Below are 7,218 nucleotides of genomic sequence, written 5' to 3' on the forward strand. Positions count from 1 at the left end.
ACCGATTTAGCAAAATGAACTCTTTTCTAATTCAAATTGTGTCAAAAGAACAATGATTTGTTTTTCACAAGATGGAGGTCAGAAAAAATGATTTGGCCTCATGGGGTCAAACCAAATGGATGACAAAGAACAAAGGAGGCATTTGGTTCGCCTTTCACAAAATGGCGACTGAAATGTTTTTTCCTCCTCATGGGGTCAAACCAAGATGGATACTGATTAATTTGACCTCTGATTTGAAGAACAAAGAGCTTTTAAAGAATACAATGGACTCTCACAGCTGAAATGAAATCATGAGGTGCTGATCTTAACAAAGAAACCAGATACCAGGCTAAACTTTAGCGTAGTCAGTGTTTCCCCTAGGATGGAGTCATAGCAGCGGTGCTAAGGCACGTGGGCCCAGCATAATGTGAGCGCGGAGCGCGTGGAATTTTTTAGTGTGTGCGAAGTGCGCCCCGCCAATTTGTTTCTATGTGTCTGCCAGCACAAGAAAGGCTCTTGAGGCCTAGTACCAGGGCCGGTTCTAGCAAATTTGCTGCCCTAGGCGAGATTTTATATATAAAGAATAAATGAAAAATCTCTACAAAAGACAAATACACTACAAAAACAGAAACTTATTGACATAGGTAATATACCGGCTTATAATGGCTTCAAATGTATTCAGTATTGTATGAACATGTTTGAATTGGGGGGTGGACGTCACATCCTCTAGGGGTGTCCGGGGGTATTTCCCCCCGGGAAGATTTTTTTTGAACATTTTAAAGTAAAATGCTTCAATCTGGTGCACTTTGAGCACACAATTACTAGAGACCTGATCTAGGGGGTACAACTCTAAAACACCCATATGAAAAATATCGGTTTACATTTTAATAATCAAATAAGTATATGAACATAACCAATAACCTACCATAGCCAATAACAAAAGCACCAGATTCTAATAACAACAGCGCCGGTACCGGTGCGCCCTCTCTCGCTCGCCCTCGCTCGCTCGCTCTCGCTCTCTCTTGCTCCCACGCTCGCACTTTGGCTGTGAGCTGTGGGCGCCTGATAAGCCAACATCCCTCACTTTCATCACTTACAGCGCCCATCGTACAGGGCAAATGAAAAGTGTAACCGGGGTGAAAAGGGTGTTACATTTACTTAATTATGAATGTTGTTACATCAAGGCTGAAGATTAGGATGAGCGCCAACGGTCAAAAAAATTGTTCCCCCTCCCAGAGCTACCAGCGCAGCGCCCCCCAGATCTGGCGCCCTAGGCGACCGCCTATGTCTCCTATGCCAAAAATCGGCCCTGCCTAGTACATACAGTGGCAATGTCTCAAGATTTAGCAAAAATACACCTTTATTGAACATACAGTAACACAAATACTACAAATCCACATAACAAACAATCAAAAATGAAAAAGGGTCGCCACTTATTATTATTTTAATAATTTTTTTTTGGGTACCTGGCTGGCGCCCCCAAGCAGCAGCGCGCATATTTCAGCAGCGGCGCTGCGCCGCCACTATTTGTATATAGGGGAAACACTGGACACTGTTTCCTGCAGATGACGCGTTTTTCCCCCCGGGACGGCCTCTGTGTGTTGATGGGACTTCTCATGCTCCCTACATTTTTCCCCTGCCTTTCGCCAGTTGTTAAACCCTCCTTTTACAAAACTCCCATCCCTGTTCTTGTCTGCACTGACGAGCTTCTTTTCTATTGCAGAGCAACAGAAGAAGCACACCGCATTATCATTTTCTTTTATATAGCGAAGCCATGTCCACTGTTTAAACCAGCCTGAATTGAAGGATTGGGTGAATGTTTCCTTTCCAAACCGCCTGGCAGGGAATGTAAAGTCCTTGGGCTGGCAAGGCTCTTCACCGAGGGCAACTGAGTTGCTGTTAGCTACTGGACGGGGGGCAAAGTCGTTACCAAGAGCCGCGGCCGCGGGTGTTCTCTCCTCCGGGTTGCTGGAGTGACAGTTGTCTGTGTCCACCTGCAGGGACTCCGAGTCGATAGGGTTTTTTGGTTGTTTGGCTTTGGGGCCATTAAAGAAATCTAATATTCGTTTTTTTGAGACATAGTAGTAGCAATATTAGTAGCAGACTATTACTTGTCAATTCGACCTCCTCAACCTTGATTTTTCGCGCCCAACGTTATTTGTTATGATATTTTCGGTGTAGTACACAGAAAATATCATAACAAAAAATGTTGCGCAGAGAATACCCTGGAACACTCAGATAAAACAAACAAAAAATCGATTTAATTATATATAAAATGTATATAAAATGAATAAATGACAATCATATCTGTGTTGTTGATCTGTAATATTACAGTGTTACGTTGATTTGTTTGTCCTTCTCGGTCCATGCACTACGCATTTCAGTGGTTTTGTGTTAGAAAATAAATGCAACCAAGCAGATATTTTTCTGGGTCTCTGGGTAGAATATCCTTCAACCAAGGTATTCTATACCCTTGATAGAATGCCCTGGCCGTTGCACTGAATGAGAGCGTACGTTTGGATTGACAGTTTGATCAACCAATCATATATTAATTTGTAGCCAATGGGCGTATTCTTTCAGAGTTTCTTTCGGTTCCAGCGGCGGCGGCGGGGGGTGTGTGTGTGTGTCTACAGAAGGTCCAGTTGTTTCGCCACTGCCTCCTTGTAATGACCCACCTTGTCCCACAAGGTTTAATACTGTCTCTGTGCTTTTTATCCATCTTCAGTGACAATCCTGGCCATACTATGGAGTGGAGCATGTGGTTTGCTGGGCACTTTTTGCATGCAGATAGGTATATGGGTGATTTGCAGTGATTGTTAACCCTTGTGCCCTCCTCTGGCATTTTTGTACATTTTTCCTTTTATTTGGTGATCATTTCAGCTGTGTTACAGCTTTTGGCATGGAATTCTGTAAGAAGTCTTCTTTTGAGTCAAATTTTTGAAATCCTTTGTCGTTTACTCTTACATGTTTTGTATACTCTCGTGATGCATTTTGTACCCTCTGGACACCTTCGTGGCAAAAAATGTACACGCCCCAAAAAACTGCTATTAAATCATCATGAATATCTTTTTCTACTTTTTTTTTTTCATGAATCACTTAAACAACTTCTACCGTGCTCAAAACTACCAAACATTCAATACTTTTCTGGATTTTAACCCTTTAAATGCCTGTTTAATTATTTACATTATTTATTAAAAAAAAACACAAAACCTTAAATTTGTTCAATATAATAATTAGTAGAGGGATGAACTTTGGTGGTTATTAGAGTCTTGGATGTGTCAAAGATTAGCAATAAAATTGATTTGACTGCATTATTATTTTTTACGTAGTGTCAGATACTACCTCTGGACACCTTCGTGGCAAAAATGTACACGCCCAAAATAACTGCTATTAAATCATCATACATCAATATTCTTTTCTACTTTTTTTTCATTCATCTCTTAAACAACTTCTAACGTGCTCAAAACTACCAAACATTCAATCATTTTCAGGATTTTAACCCTTTAAATGCCTGTTTGATTATTGAAATGATCTCATTATTTATTTTTTTTAAAGTAACGAGTTAACGCAAAGAAAAATTAACGCCACTAATTATTTTAACGCATGTGTATTTTTATTTTTTTTGTGTATTTTTTGTCCCCGGCCGCCCCGTAGTTTCAGAGTGCAAAGCATTAACGTTGTTATTGATGTTGTTAGTTAGATGCCGGGAGATTCTACGAGCAGAGATATTCATATTATGGATTCAAGAAAAGGTATTTTAAACGGCAAGTTCAGCTTCAAAGCCCTACTAGATGGTTCTGTCGACCAGACCAAAGTAATTTGCAATTACTGTCGACGTGAATTGAGTTACCATAGGAGTACATCTAGTTTTTTTTCATTCATCTCTTAAACAACTTCTAACAGTGTATGTGTGTATCTGTAAGCATGCACTGATAATTTCAGGGTAAAAATAAGGGCATCTTTTGAAGGATGTGTTTCATGTGTCTTGGAAGAGGTGCTTGAGTAATTAAAAAACAAAAAACATCTGTTAGTTTGTTTATGCACCTGGCTGCTTTCACGGCCAAAGATTAAAATGCAGTTTGGCTGAGGGGTTATTTCACGAGTGAGCAGAGAAGGAGAAAGCCAAGAGTAGGAGCTAAAATGAAGAGGCATTTCACTGCAGAAGAGGCCGTAGAAATGGTCATGCAGCCTTCGTCTGCAAGCGAGGACTCTTCTGAAGAAGAAACAAGCTTCGAGGGGGAGTCTGACATTGAATTCTCTCTGGAATCCTCCACAACTGAGAGTGCTTCTGAACCTTTGTCTGAAAGTGGGGAGGACACTGAGGATCCGGCCCATCCTAACAGTGAGTGGACAGGGAAAAATGGGCAAGTCTGGTCTCCATCTCATGCCGAGACGCTGCGCTACATTCAGGCACCCACCGGCATGATTCCAGGGCCCACAAGATATGCCATATCAAGAATTCATGATGTGGCATCCTCTTTTGACCTTTTCTTCACCCCTAACATGATTCAGCTGATTTTACAGATGACAAATCTATATGGGAGGCGTTCAGTGTCAGGATGGAACGATGTGGATGCCGAAGAGATTTGGGCTTACATGCAGGGGCGGACTGGGACTACAAATCAGCCCGGGACTCTCGACCGGCCCACTTCGGTACCGCCGGCCCACCTCGGTAAATCATCAACGGGGGGGGGGGGGGTGCTAGTGAGTTATCCGAGCGGCCCACCTCGGTGCCGCAAGTAAATACCGCGAGGAAATTGTTTGGGTGCTAGTGACTTATCCGAGCGGCCCACATCGTCCGACCGGCCCACTTCAGTACCGGCCCATCGGGATTCGTCCCGAACGTCCCGATGGCCAGTCCGCCCCTGCTTACATGGGACTTCTCATCCTGGCGGGTGTGTACCAAAGGGGAATCTACCCGCAGCCTGTGGGATGACCAGAGTGGGAGACCAATCTTCAGGGCCACCCTGTCCCACAAACGCTTTGAAATGATAAGCGCCAGCCTCCGATTTGATGACCGACTCACCCGTCCTGCTCGATACAAGAAGGACAAGCTTACAGCTTTCAGAAATATGTGGGACAAGTGGACAGAGCCCCTCCCACTCTTGTTCAATCCAGGGGAAGACATCTGTGTCGATGAGCAGCTCGTACCCTTTACGGGCCGTCTCCACGGCAGCGTTAAAAAATCTTGAAACGCTTCTGCCCATTTTCAAGATCCAAAGTTGAACAATGTTCAACTTTTGAGGCTGAGGTGGAAGCGTCAGCCAATCAAATCCCGTGTACGCAAATCTGACAGTTCAAGCTCTAGCCAATCAAACGGCGTGTATGCTGGGAGAGAAATACCTCAGGTCATTTCCTCATATTCCAAAAAATGGAGGAGAAATTAGCGGTAGCGAATCAATCACCCGGTGCTTTATGACCAGACCTACCGGGATATAAACCGGAGGAGCCAGGCATGGAGGGAGGTGGCAGAGACAGTGGTAGGTTTTCGCCTGTTTTGGGGAGTTTATATCCAGTTTACTTCGGGCTTTTTTGCTTCGTATGTCGCGGGCGGGAGATTCATGTGATTGGTTGCTCGCAAAAAATCCTCAAGCTTCAGATACGCCCACCTCCAAGATTTTTTTAACGCTGCCGTGGAGACGGCCCGTTAGAGGCCGCTGCAAATTCCGGCAGTACATCCCCAGCAAGCCAGCGAAGTACGGGCTGAAAATCTGGATCACCGCAGATGTCGCCACATCATATGCCTGGAGGTGCCAGGTATATACTGGAAAAGCCGCTGGTGAATCTCCGGAGAAGGGCCAGGGAAAGCGAGTCATCCTGGACATGACTGAGGGGCTCAAGGGTGTCACACTTACGTGTGACAATCTTTTCACTTGCCCAGGAGCTTCTGAGGAAGAATGTGGCCCTGGTAGGGACCATCAGGGCAAACAAGCCTGAGCTTCCCCCCAAACTGAAGCAGACAAAGCAGAGAGCTGCCTTGTCATCGCTGTTTGCATTCACAACCACCACCACAGCAGTCAGCTACATCCCGCGGCGGGGAAGAAATGTCCTACTTCTGAGCAGCAAACACAGAGAGCCAGCTGTACATCAGGATGACAAGAAGAAACCACAAATCATCATTGACTACAATCGCTGCAAGGGTGGCGTGGACAAACTTGACAAGGTATGTGATTATATGCTTTTATTACTATATGAATTGATTCCAACGTAGTCTATTTATTCTCACTGATTGCATGTGTTTATTTGAGATAACTATGTATTTATTATAAGTGCTTATCATTCATTAGACATTTCTTGCATTTATATAAATAATGAATTATATAAAATACTTGTGAATGCTGAGGAAGGATATGTATTTATATTGTATTTTTTTCCTTGATCGTTTGTAGGTGGTCAGCATCTACAGCTGTAGGAGGCGGACACTTCGGTGGCCTCTTGTCCTGTTCTTCAACTGCATTGATGTCTCCGCCTTCGATGCTTTTGTGCTGTTTACTGCAGTAAATCCCTCCTGGAACCAGCAAAGAACCTACAAACGGAGGTTGTTATTAGAAGAGCTGGGGAAATCCATGGTGTCCTCACAGATCATGCGGAGAAAGCACCCCCCGCGAACAGCAGCTGCTGTTACCATGGTGATGGAGTTACAGACCGATGTTGCTGCCCTCGCAGAAACCACGAGACCGCCATCACCACTCGTGCCACGGGCTCGACCAGAAGGAGACGTGTGTACTGGTTGTGCACAGGCCTAAAAAAGAGGTCTTCTACCACGTGCACCAAGTGTAACAGGTACATTTGTAGAGAGCACCAGGTCCCATGCTGCAGGACCTGCTGGTCTGCTGCTGGAAATGAGCTGAGCTAAACTGAACACACACACACACACACACACACACACACACACACACACACACACACACACACACACACACACACACACACACACACACACACACACACACACACACACACACACACACACACACACACACACACACACACACACACACACACACACAATCCATGAATTTGTTTCGCTCAAACACACAAACATCACATATTCAAAGCCTGGATAATTCTGTTTCAAATGTGTTCATATTTCATATGTTCTGTTGTGTTCTCTTTTGTTGTGGAAGTTTTCAAAGTTGTTGCAGTTTGCACAATAAATGTTCACATCGATGACTCAGATGTTGATTTGAAAATTATTTCACATGCACAAATCACTGTTGGTGCCCCCTGGTAGTCACA

At 44.2% G+C, this 7,218-nt stretch overlaps 1 pseudogene; it reads left to right on the forward strand.

Moving 5' to 3' along the window:
• The first annotated feature begins 4,155 nt into the window (after positions 1-4,155).
• On the forward strand, positions 4,156-6,725 carry LOC117470832 (annotated as a pseudogene).
• Positions 6,726-7,218: the final 493 nt, after the last annotated feature.

This window comes from Trematomus bernacchii, unplaced genomic scaffold (genome assembly GCF_902827165.1).
Source record: "Trematomus bernacchii unplaced genomic scaffold, fTreBer1.1, whole genome shotgun sequence".
Lineage (NCBI taxonomy): Eukaryota > Metazoa > Chordata > Actinopteri > Perciformes > Nototheniidae > Trematomus > Trematomus bernacchii.